The sequence below is a fragment of the Schistocerca nitens genome, chromosome 2 (genome assembly GCF_023898315.1).
Source record: "Schistocerca nitens isolate TAMUIC-IGC-003100 chromosome 2, iqSchNite1.1, whole genome shotgun sequence".
Lineage (NCBI taxonomy): Eukaryota > Metazoa > Arthropoda > Insecta > Orthoptera > Acrididae > Schistocerca > Schistocerca nitens.
Window position 1 is genome coordinate 995,802,115 of NC_064615.1, and position 14,145 is coordinate 995,816,259.

Consider the following 14,145-nt stretch of genomic DNA (forward strand, 5'->3'; position numbering starts at 1 on the left):
AAATGTATGACGAGATAAAAGAAATTATTCAGGTAGGGAAGGGAGACGAAAATTTAATAGTCATGGCTGACTGGAATTCGTCAGTAGGAAAAGGGAGAGAAGGAAACATAGTAGGTGAATATGGATTGGGGGGAAGAAATGAAAGAGGAAGCCGCCTTGTAGAATTTTGCACAGAGCATAACTTAATCATAGCTAACACTTGGTTCAAGAATCATAAAAGAAGGTTGTATACCTGGAAAAATCCTGGAGATACTAATAGGTATCAGATAGATTATATAATGGTAAGACAGAGATTTAGGAACCAGGTTTTAAATTGTAAGACATTTCCAGGGGCAGATGTGGATTCTGACCACAATCTATTGGTTATGAACTGCAGATTGAAATTGAAGAAACTGCAAAAAGGTGGGAATTTAAGGAGATGGGACCTGGATAAACTGACTAAACCAGAGGTTGTAGAGAGTTTCAGGGAGAGCATAAGGGAACAATTGACAGGAATGGGGGAAAGAAATACAGTAGAAGAAGAATGGATAGCTCTGAGGGATGAAGTAGTGAAGGCAGCAGAGGATCAAGTAGGTAAAAAGACGAGGGCTAGTAGAAATCCTTGGGTAACAGAAGAAATATTGAATTTAATTGATGAAAGGAGAAAATATAAAAATGCAGTAAATGAAGCAGGCAAAAGGGAATACAAACGTCTCAAAAATGAGATCGACAGAAAGTACAAAATGGCTAAGCAGGGATGGCTAGAGGACAAATGTAAGGATGTAGAGGCTTGTCTCACTAGGGGTAAGATAGATACTGCCTACAGGAAAATTAAAGAGACCTTTGGAGAGAAGAAAACCACTTGTATGAATATCAAGAGCTCAGATGGCAACCCAGTTCTAAGCAAAGAAGGGAAGGCAGAAAGGTGGAAGGAGTATATAGAGGGTTTATACAAGGGCGATGTACTTGAGGACAATATTATGGAAATGGAAGAGGATGTAGATGAAGATGAAATGGGAGATAAGATACTGCGTGAAGAGTTTGACAGAGCACTGAAAGACCTGAGTCGAAACAAGGCCCCGGGAGTAGACAACATTCCATTAGTTTAGCATTGGAGGGCAGCGTGGAGGGTAAAAATCGTAGAGGGAGACCAAGAGATCAATACACTAAGCAGATTCAGAAGGATGTAGGTTGCAGTAGGTACTGGGAGATGAAGAAGCTTGCACAGGATAGAGTAGCATGGAGAGCTGCATCAAACCAGTCTCAGGACTGAAGACCACCACAACAACAACAACGTATCAAAATGGCTAATACCTAGAATTTGTTAACGCTAGTAATGGAAGTACGTTGTTGTTTCCCATAGCGGATCAGGCGCAGATCTTATAACGCTTAGACCAACCGATCATACGAAGGAACGCTCTTATTTTCAGTAGAATGCCATATTTGGGTGCACTGTCCTAAAAAGCAGGCAGATGTATGAGACTAGCGTATTTTACTTCTTCGGTTCTACGTAATAAACTCAGGCATAAGTAAAACTTTTTAGCAAATAAATGTAATGACGCTGGTTTATGCTGTATTAAATGTAATGGTTACCCTAAGAAATGTATAGAGCAGAAAGGTTGTAAAACAATAAACTGGTTAGCCAAGATCGCAGGAATGGACTAAAAAGAATTCCTGCGATCTTGGCTACCAGTTTATTGTGTTACAAGCATCTAGATCGCTCCCACATGAGCACAATGTGCTCCCTGCAAAAGAGCAAACAGGTTATTTCGCAAAAGGTTTCAGGAACACTTTAATGTAAATAACCTCCGATCTGCACCAACAAACACTTACACGAATAGAGGCACTGCATCTCAAGCCCTTCAGAAAATTTAAAGATACGTCACAAAAAAGAAAAAAAGCCGCATTTTGAATAAATTAGAGGAAGTCGTACTTTTTAGATATAAAAAAGAAAATTCAAAGTTCACGTTGAATAATCAGTTAGAATTAAAGCACTGTAGCATTCTGGCTAATTTTCTTTATACGATTAAGTAGTAAAGTTCAGTATTAAACTGGCTTGTAAAGGAAGCTACCCAGCGCTCCTAGCCATGAGTTCATGAAGTCACACCGTCCACAAGCAAGGCCCGCGAGAAAGATAGGCTGCGGTGCGTACGTCACGAAGGTAGGCCTGAGATTGCTCGCTTGCTTAACTCTGCAGACAAAATGCGTTTATAAACCTGTTAACTCACAACTGGTTGTGCAGTACTAACGTGAATTGCATCTTCCACTGGAATCTGCTACTATAAAGTCTTACTGATTACTACTCGTACAAGAAAACTTAAAATCAATTCTCGACGTAAATGGTATAACCGCTTGTTTGTAGCATTTAGTCTCTTCTGCGCAACAGTCCTCATTTCATACAATATGTGGTGCCTTATCCAGCTGATAGTGATTTTGACATGATTTTTATTTTACTATACCCCAGTATAGCCATACCAAATTATTACTAGATTTATGCACTTTCATTCATTATAGGACCCCAGATCACGTAAGAAACAGATTGACCGTCCTTACGGCGGAACAGGCAACCGTAAAAATAGTTTTCCCGTCGGTCAACAGATGTCGCAGGCGACGCTACAATGCTAACTGACCTGTCCATGTCGCGGAATTGGCAACGCTGTATCTTCGGTGACGCGAATGACGCTGATTTGTGTTCGGCTAGAGCATTGCGCGCGAAATGCATTCGTCACACAGCTGACTGTAGACCATGATCGACTATGGCATCTACTGATGCCCGCACTCAGTTACGATGCGAATTAAGGCTGGACGTATTTCAGTGACAGTCATTTCAAATTTAAATTCGTTTACTTTGCCTGTAACTTATCGTAAATGATATAAGAGTGGCACAAAACGATTAATTTTGGATTGTTGTTGAAAGGGGGCTGCAAACACGGTAATATATAAGTGAAAGTGTGTTTTTCGAGCATATTTTGGCGATTTCAACTTTGAAGAGCCACAGACGGCAAACCATAATTAAGTTAAAAATTTACTTTGTACAGTTTAAAGATAACCCGCAAATATTCGCAACAGACGTACGCTTTTATCTGCAACACAGTAATTACTAGGGATATCCGCACTCGCGCAGACCTGTAACTATAAGTAGTGTTGTTTTCAAGTAAAAGCTGTGTGAGGATTATTAGCGCACAGATAAAAAAATGCTATGCTTGTTCTCTTCTATTCTCCTCCCTTCATTCCAGTATAAACGCTTGTTCACACGTATAAACGAATGGCAGTGAACATTGGCGAATTATCTATGAATACTCACTGGCAGCAGTGTAAACGAGGTTTTACACTCCTTCATTTCGTTCGCTCTAGTATATACCAGGATTTAGAGGGACCGATGACCTAGCAGTTAGATGACGGCTATTATTCATTTATTTCACTGTTGCGATTTCAGCTCTAGAGCCATTTTCAAGTACCAAGGGAAAGGTCTTGTAAGGTAACGCTTCTTAAATTGTTTACCAAATGTTACCACACTATGCTTTGCATTTTGTTATCCATATCTTATATTGGTTTCAGTTTTCATGTTGCACACAAAAATGCCTCTACACCCAAAATTACGATAGTGAAGTGAATAAACAGTTTAAAAAAGTCCAAATCGCAGCAAAGATTTCATTTAAAAATTATATGATATGATTCTTGTACAGGAAGGGCTGCCACGTTATATCAGAATATAAGATCGACAAAATTTAGATAGGATCGAATGCTTAGGGTTCTTAATTAGTTCTTACTCGTAACTAATTTATTGATTTACCTGAATTTAAAATCCACTCGCGTAACCTTTCTTTATCTTTGACGGGAAATCTGAACAATTTCAATTCAGGATTTGTTCGTCTACTCCTTCCACAGTTGATATAATCGCAGGCCCTCGGCATGACGACTCGATCCACTGCCACTGGTATGTCAGAAACAGCTGTACTTCACAGACGCCAAATAGTGGAAAGCTGCACGCGTTCGGCCGATGTTGCCACATTTTTCACAGAACGGAGTGCCATCTAGTGGTTGATTCCACAAGTAAGGGTGTGACGCTGTTGCCGCCTGGTGGCCGTTCCCTGAAAAGGGTTGCCTCCTAGACCAAGCGATGGGGCAATCTGTTTCTTACGTGATCTGGGATAGGACTAATAACACTAAGAATCCATAATAGTAGATTCCAGTAGAAGACGCATTTCTCGTTTGTACGTACACACCCAGTTACGAGTTAACAGGTGTAGAAAGCGGTTTCTCTGCTGAGCTGAGCTGAGCGAGCGAGCTCAGCCTACCTTCGCAACGCACGCGCCGCGGCCTGTCTTTCTCTTAGGCCTCGGTCGAAAAGATTGTTTCCGCTCCGCCAGCCTGTTAGACTGTCGTAAGCACTTGTGCGGGTCACCTCTACTCTTCCCAATACCCTCTTGTCGTGGCCGTCTCATCAGTAAGAAAATGCCACCTTATACTACTCCGCATTGTACATTGTACTGGACCCGACTAATCACGTTAGTAGGGACTATTTCGTAGCCAATCCGGATCAAACAGAATTAGCGTCCTCTCAATACGGATGACGGAGGATGACTTTAATATTATTCTTCCTACGCAATCTGCCTATTTTAGAAGACACGTTCCCGGCAAATGGAAGGGACGCAGTTGATGTATAGTCATCATCAGTCTCCTCACAGCGTTGCTTCTTGTTATTATAATTATGCATGGCCTTCCGTATTTGACTCGAAGTATAGCCTTTCTCTTTAAAAATCTTGTCCAGATGCTCTAATTCTTGGGGACGCCTATCAGCATCCGATATTATAAGCGCCCGATGAATTGAAGTATTGAGAACACCGGCGGTTGGTGCGGGGTGATGGCAGCTGGACGCCTGAAGATATAGATCTGCATGTGTGGGTTTCCTGTACACCCAAAGACCCATCATTCTTACGGGGTACTAACACGTCTTGAAAGGTTAAAGTCGCATATTCCTCAATCTCCATAGTAAACTTTAGGTTCTCATATAAAGAGTTTAAATGACAAGGGATTTTTTCCAGTTCTTGTCTGTCATGAGGCCATCATCAACGTAACGCCACAAAACCGTAGCCTTTAAGACGGCAGACTCAACAGCATTCTCCTCAAAGTCTTCCATAAAAAAGATTGGCCACCACAGGGGACAAAGGACTTCCCATGGCGACACCGTCAGTATGTTTAACAAATTCGTTAGTACAGGACATACTAGCATGGAGAACTGCATTAAAAAAGTCTTCGGACTGAAGACCACAACAGTCGTCTAAAAAATTGAGAATCCACAGTCATAAAACACTCTGGACATCATTTTGGCACGTGCCTTCTAACTGTTGATACATGATTACTGTTTTTAACTCATAGAACCTGCAGCAGATAGTAGACAGTTAATACATTAAATGAAATTCAGTTCTTGTCTTTGATGAGCTTTCTGACCATAAGTATGAGATTTAATTGCATTCTAGAATAACATATTCACTGATACATGAAAAATACACGCTAACTGCGCTAATCGTGAGTATTCAATCTAATATGTTTGCGTTTTCACTTATTTACTCGTATTTTTAATCTCAGTTGATAATGTGCAAATGAGTGCTGCACATCCATAAATCCTTTCTCACGGATGCGTATTAAATTGCAATTGAAGTATGAAAGTGCGAGGTATATTAGATCGGCGAAATACCTTACAACCTGAAAAAGAATGTAATAATTCCTATTCCAAAAAAGAGAGGTTAATAAGTCATAATGAAACAAATTATTTCCAAAAGAACGGAAAGCTAGCAGAATCTGGCCGCGGAGGAGTTCAGACTGTATTCTATAAAAATGAACAAAAGCGCGAGGCAATACTGATCCTACGACTTGTCCATGAAGAAAGTCAAACCTGCACTTATACCATTTGTACATTTAGTGGAAGCTTTTCACATTGTTGAATGTAAAACACTCTTTGAACTTCTGAAGGCAGCACGGATGAAATACATGGAGCGAAAGGTTATCTACTACTTGTTCAGAAAGCAGGCAGCCGCTGTACAGGGTGTCCACATGAAATCTCCCTGATTTCCGATAGCAATTAACGAATGAGCTATGAGGTATAGATAATTGCAGTTTGTGGCGTTGAGTAAAGTAACTAAAACAATTTTTTACAAAAAATGAATTCCCTTCTACATGCACTCCCTTCGTAATTCGTAAAATGTCTTCAAAAAATGGTTCAAATGGCTCTGAGCACTATGGGACTTAACATCTGAGGTCATCAGTCCCCTAGAACTTAGAACTCCTTAAACATAACTAACCTAAGGACATCACACTTGTCCATGCCCGAGGCAGGATTCGAACCTGCGACCGTAGCGGTCGTGCGGTTCCAAACTGAAGCGCATAGAACCGCTCGGCCACACTGGCCGGCGTAAAATGTCTTGACGATAGACTATGTCTGGGGTGCTGGATGCTATTACAGCCACAGTTCTGCCGGGATCGTGAAAGTCACGTAGAGGTGAGGCATACACAATGTCTTTTTCACATAACCCCACAGGAAGAAATCCAGAGGGGCTACTTCCGGAGATCGCGGTGGCTACTTGGTAGGTCCATCATGTCCTATCCATCGCTGTGGAAATATTCGGTCCAGGTAGTCATGGACGCCTAAACTGGAGCGCATTGGTACACCATCCTGCTGGAAGATGAGCTCTCGTTCAAAGGTAACAAACTGAAGGACAGTAAAGTAATTACTTAGCATGTCCAGATTTCTGTTCCTTGTTACTGTTTCCTCGATCAAGAAACATCGTCCAGTTACGCTGTCTTTCAGCAGCACACAATACACATTCACTTTTACGCTGTCTTTGATATTTTCGCGAAAACTTTGGGGTTTTCCGAAGCCCAGATGCGAAAATGTGCTGATTAATCTTTCCACATGTATGGAAAGGTGCTTCGTCAGAGGAAATGACATTTCCTAGATAGTGGTGGTTTCGGTTGAACCGATCCAGCATCTCAGTACCAAATTCATGGCAAAGCTGCAAGTCATTTCTGTCCAACGCTTACACAATTTTAAGTTTGTGAGTGTGCAAGCGAAGTCTTTTATGCAGCGCCTTTTGAACTGTTGAGTGAATGATGTTTAACTTTGGTGATGCTTGGCGAACTGACTTTGATTGGCTTCTCTGGAAGGTCTCTTTGAGCTTCTCTATCATTTCATTAGATGTGCATTTTCTGCCAGAACCAGACTGTTTGCTAATACCCGCACTGGCTGGGAACTCGTCATACCATGCTAGTAACTGGCGGCTCCCTTTGACATTCACGTCGTCAATCTCTTTGGACGCCAATGGATGAATATGTTTGCGCTTACCAAACCACACATTGGACTCTGTCCCGAGGTGTAGTCATTTATGGTAGTTATTTAGCACATGAAACAAAAGTTCTCGAGTTGCTTTATGATACCGCAAACCACTAGTACCTATGTTCCGCCTTTTATTATTTTTGTTTTAAATTGAACTTTGAAATCAGAGCGATTTCATATGGACACCTGTACGTAATGTGCTCATGTTACATTTTCTACTGAGGCAAGAAGGATAGCTAATTAGATAACGGAATTTTTATAGGGTTAAAAGGTTGAATAAGAGTAGAAAGACATGCAGGCGAAGCAGTAGTTGAGAAGCGTGTAAAACAGGGTTGTGGTGTGTTTTTCAGTCTTTACATTGAGCATGCAGTAAAGGAGAACCAAGGAGAAATTTGAAAAAGGAATTAAAGTTATGCAAAAGAAATAAAAACGAAATGGTAGTTCTGTCAGAGACGGAAAAGAACTTGGAGGAGCTGTTGAACTAAATGGATAGTTTCTTGAAATGAGGTTAGAAGACCATCAGCAACACAAGTAAAATTGGGGTAATGGGATGTAGTCGAACTAAATTAGGCGATGATGAGAGAATTAGTTTAGGAATTGAGACAGTAGAAGTAGTAATCGAGTTTTACTTTTTGAACAACAAAAAACTATTGATGGCCGAATTAGAGATGATATAAAATGCAAACTAGCAACAAAAAGTAAAGCATTTATGAGACAGAAAAATTTGTGACATGGTAGGAAAGGGAGTCTTTTCTGCAGGTATTTGTAGCCTTGTAAGGAAGTGAATCGTGGACTATAAATAGTGCAGAGAAGAATGGAATCGAAGCTTTTGAAATGCGGTGCTACAAAATAATGCTGAAGATTAGATGGGCAGATCAGATAAGTAATGAGGAGGTACTGAATCGAACAGAAAAGAAATTTATGGCCCAACTTGAGTAAAAGATGGGAGGTAAAGATGGGATACAGGCTGAGACATCAAAGAATTCTCAGTTTGGTAATGGAATGAAGCGTATGTTTGCGTGGGGCGTGTGGCGAGGAGGCCCTGTGGAATGATACCAAGGCTTTAATACAGTAAGCTGTTTCAGATGGATATAGGTTGCAGTAGTTATGCGGGCATGAAGAGGCGTGCACAAAATAGACTAGCTCGGAAAGCTACTGTATATCAAACCAGTCTTTGAGACCTCAATATCAAAATGGAAGTGTAATTAAAAGACGATATCTTTAGCGCTATTTTTTTATTTTATGTTATTTTGTGCTCGCCGCCATTGTATCGAAGTAAAGTCCATTACCATGTGCTACGAACGCCACCTGGCGAGCGGTTGGGTAATCTGCCTTTTTAAGAGTGGTGATGTAATCGGCAGTTGGCAAATGTACATGGTTCGGTTAGTACAAAAATTTACAGAATATGTAGATAAATGAAGTGAATTACACAGTTCTTTGATTGTATAGCTACATCATGATCGCTGATCTCTCCCAAGACCTTGTCTATATAAGTATCAGCAATGACAGCAGCTGGACATCAACTAAATATAGGAAAATCAGCCGTATTTGTCTCCCTTGATATCGGAAAAGCCTTTGACCACGTATGGGATTCTGGACTGACTGCTTTCAAAACTACAAACCTGTTGACTTCCCGTTAACTATGTGTGCATTATAGCGTCCTTTTCCTTCACCGCCATCCCACATGTGGTAAATAATCCACTCTGCTCTCGCACTTGCACTCTACCGTAGGTGCACCTCAAGGCTATGCCCTAACCCCTCCCCTCCCCCCCCCCCCCACCCCTCGCTCATCTGCATCCTGTACACTGCAGGCATTTCCAAACGGCCACTCTCATCCTACCTCGTAGAATATGCCGACGCCACCGCCTATCTAACTACCCATGACACCCTCTAATTCTCTCATGCCTCCCTCCGACACTACTTTAATCTCCTGATCCAGCAGTTTAACACGTGGACATTTCAAATGAATCCACATAAAATGCAAACCACCATCTCTGATCGCACAGTTCGGCATTTCCATCGCCCAAATTTCCTCTGGCTAACACAATAAAATTTTTGTGACTAACTCTTGACAGAAAATTAACATGGAATGCAACTCCTTATCATCTGACACAAAGTTCAAAATCGACGAAACTTACTAAACTAGATTCCTGGGGTCTACATCCTTTTACCATTATCCTCAACAATAAATCATTCATCTGTGCCATCCTCGCTTACGTCAGCATTGCCTGGATCCCCACTTACATGCCTATGTTCGACGTCAAAGTACAATGACCACTCACAGACGGCAGGCAGCAGAACTAGCGATGGGGAGTATGTAAGGCGTCCGTGGCGGAAGGGACCCGGAAACGTGTAATCGTTGTCGCAATGATGAATCGGAGCTATTGCCTGACGTCCAAAATAGCATGATCATTGGATTTCAGGCGAAGGGTGGAAGCTTTTCCTAAACGACTAAGTTTGTAAACTTTTCGCGTGCCGCCGTGGTTAGAAAATACCGTGCATGGTAAAATGACGCTACCCAAAACAGGCGCCAAGGCAACTATGGAGTACACCAGGCCATAGATGACAGGTGTGAACAACAGCTGCGGAGATGTGTACAGGAGAATAAACGCGCAACTACTGAATAACTGACCACCCAGATGAACCAAAGGGCTACCAACAGTGTCTCCTCAATGACCGTTGTGTTTGGGCCTCCACAGCAGGCACCTGTTTCATTTACTCACCCTGATCACAGCCAGTTCCATACAACATAGATAAATTTCAGTTGAAATGTATGTAAATCATCTTAAATGTATCCAGGTTGTACGGCATTGGTTGCGATGTGCGACTCTGTTATAAACGTATGAAATAATTTTTACTGCTTCAGTTACATTCAACTAATATTTATTAGCACGATGGGTTTCGGCAGCATACTGCCATGATCAAGTGCTTTACTGCTACATGTATTGTAAGGTGGTCATGGAACTTGGTTTTTACTTGGCTTTTCTGTGTTACCGATGTGTACGTCAGAGAGGGAGCAAGTTAAGTTACTGTTGAGCAATCTTTGGTCTTGTCATAGCACAGCCTTTGCCTCTGCGCTGACTGATCCATTCTTAGTTGAAGTGTGGTAGATTATGGACGTATTTTGTAGTGCTGTGTGGATTTGTGATTGTGTCTATTGGATGGAGAAAGGTCAGCAAGGACGAGTATGATGGGTACATTGGAAATTGAAAGGAATATAAATTTTTGAGAATGTCATATTTTTTGAAGAGAAGGAGTTTGAGATAATACTGCAGCATTGCGCAGCTAGGAATGATTATTGTCAGCTAGTTAACTTGCTCAGAGTTGAGAGAAAGACCACCCCACTTCGCTGAGTCATGGATTTGCATATTAATTGATTAATCTGTTTGATTTTTATAGAAATTCTCTATTAAATTTGTATCCCTTTTAAATCATTGACAACCTTGTTAAGCATGCTAGTGTTCAAACCCACGTTATATGTAAAGATCACGCGAAATATTAGTCTTTTTGAATATATATTTCGTTCTAAAATCTTTGTCTTGGCATATCGTTTCATAGGAATAGTTACTCTCCCCACACTACTGTTTATCATTGCGCATTACCGCATGCAACACTTTGAATACGTCTTTAGAAACAGAAATCTAGCTTAGCCGCTGCCTGTTTGCTGTTGTGCTTTCGAGAAATCTGCAACATGGTGTCAACACGCGTGGTTCAAATGCTTAAAATGGCTCTGATCAATATGGGACTTAACATTTGAGGTCATCAGTCCCCTAGAACTTAGAACTACGTAAACCTAGATAACCTAAGGACATCACACACATCCATGTACACGGAGCACAGTAATAAATACAAACGATTTTGTGCGTTGCCAGACCGTATCTTCGCGGGAATTTGGAAAAAAAAAAAAAAAAAAAACGGCAGACCCGGTCTTGCCTTCGCTCATTGTGCCATTGTTCTGTTCTGCAGGTTATAATTCACAGTGTAAAAATGGATGAAGGCAGATTAGGGGCTAACGTCCGTTCGACGACAAGATCATTAGAGACGGAACACAAACCCGTATTCGATAAAGATGGAGAATGGAGAAGGACGTGTGTTTTCCCAAGGAATCATCTCTTGTCCGCAGTTTGTGGTCTAGTGGGTAGCGTTGCTGCCTCTGGATCAAGGGGTCCCAGGTTCCATTTCCAGCCGGGTTGGGGATTTTCTCTGACCGGGGACTGGTTGTTTGTGTTGTGCTCATCATATCATCATCATCATCATCATCATTCGTGACAGTGGCTATATTGGACTGTGTAAAAATTGGACTGTGTAAACATTGGGCACTTGTACGGGCGCTCATGACCGCGCAGTTGAGCGCCCCACAAACCCAACATCATCATCAACGAATCATCTCAGCACTTGCTGTAAACAGTTTACGGAAATCACGCAAAGAGGAGCTAAAAATTAAAAAGATGGACGAACCAGTGGAAGGGACCCACGGAGTCGGTGGCGGTCGGATGCCGCTTAGATCCCGCACTGAGATACGGCAACTGGTCACACGAGTTCGTGGCTGCCATTGCCCCTGTCCAGGAGCAACGGGCCCGCGACGACAAACATCCCAGCCGACGACCTCCGGCGAATGTCTGTCTGCTGTCACTGCCGCAGCCAGCTGACGTCTCAGGGCCTCCAACATCTCGCAGCCGTTTCATGGAACCCGTCAGTGCGTGCTGCGGGAGCGTCGCTCGAACGAAACCCAGAAAGCACTAGATATATCTGCAAGGACAGTAAGACTTCCAGGAAGACATGGCGTTTCTTTGCACAGTCGTTTATTATCTTATGAAGCTGAGATTCAATGTCTCGTTATTCAGAACAGCTTGGCACATACTTTCATTAGAGGAGGATCGAAGAATTTTATTATTAATCGGATGTCCGTATTCTTTTAAAATAATGGAATTTGATCCCCAACTTTTACCTATCTGTCCATAGCTCAGTGCTAAGATAATATTACTTTTGACGACTAATGTCTATAACAGCACATCTATCCTAATCTTTGTATTCCGCTGTTTTACCCTGAAACTTCCCCTTTGAACAATTTTACTAGACTGTGCTTAACCTGACGCACAATATTTTTAGCGCAACGCAATCTGACTTTCAAGATTCCCTACAAAAGAATGGCCCTGACTAACATTAAACTATACCTTTCACAAATCACTTACCTCACAAAAATCTTCGCTGCTCAAGCTACTGCAATACAGCGAGCGCCACTACTGCCAGCTAAATAAAAGATACAAACTATGGAAGGCACTAACTACTGATAGGGATAATTAGCAAATGAAAGATATTAATAGAGAACAAACAATGTATTTACCTTGATATCATCATATATATAGCAGTTCATGACAAATTACAAAACTCCGCCATCTCTCTCCCCACATCCACCACTGCTGGCGGCTCACCTCCAACTGCGCAACGCTACGCGCTGTTCGCAGCCAGCTGCCTAACACTACAATGGCGAGTATTACAACAATGCAAAGCAGCCACAGACTGCACACGGCACAGCCAGTGATTTTCATACTGAGGTGGCGTTACCAATAAAAAAACCTAAACAGCCTACTTACATAGCCCCCATGCTCCCCACAAAAAATTTTACAAATTGGTGTGGGCAGTGGCCAATACATATTTGTTAAAATTTTTCATAATCGTAATTACAATAACAAAGAAATCAAATGCACACACTTATTGATACAATGTTGGTCAAAAGCTAAAATTTTCTCACAGTCCATAAAGACAGTCCTAATCATTCATCACAGTAAAATTACAGTGTTTTTCTTTTTTTTTTCAAAGTCTGAACAGTGAAAGAAAATGCAGTGTTTTTCTCAAAGTCTGAGCAGTAAAAGAAAATGCACACGGAAGTAGTGGATTTCCATGCAGTCTTGAAGAAGTAGCGTTGTCCTTCCAACGGAAAGACAGTGCTGACTCTTGACATGCTGACAGGTAATGGGCCACAACAGAGCAAACCCACAGCGGAGTCAATCGAAGTTTTGAAGAATATCGTTTGGTAGGTCATCACAGAGCAGACCCACTGCAGTCCTTGTAGAAATAATGGTACTGGTGAGTCATCAAAGATGCAGACCCACTGTAGTCCTTGTAGAGATTACGGTATTGGTGGGCCACCAGAGGCGCAGACCCACTGCAGTCCTTGTAGAGATGGCCAGCAGCCATCTGTTGTGACTGTGCAGGTGCACAATCACCATTGAAGAGTCTTGCGGCTAATATAGCAAGTCCATAACCACCACTTGTGCACTCACAAAGTTTTTGGAATTGTCCTTAGAACCAGCAATGCTGTTATCCAGTCCCTTGCTGAATTATTAACACACGTGCAAACACTAACAGTCCCTACTTCTCACATATTGTCCATATACTATGACCAACAGAAACGTGTGCAGTGAAATGTAACTTACAAGTTACTTAATTTGATGAACTGGTGTCAATTACAATTTTATAACATAAGAATACAATTACAAAGGTACAAAATACATCATTAAAGAACATAACAATACAGATAACATTTGTAGTACAGGCTTTACAAAAGAATCAAAATAACATATACAACAGTGTTACAGGAATTATGACATAACTAGATACATAAAAGATCAGAATAAATTTCGAAACATCCACTTCACACATGAGCATTAAAACAAAATAGAATAAATAAAGTCTAAGCATATTTACAAGTTAAATAACATATTATTAATGCCAATTATATTTGAGGATAACTTTGAACAATTTTACTAGACTGTGCTTAACCTGACGCACAATATTTTTAGCGCAACGCAATCTGACTTTCAAGATTCCCT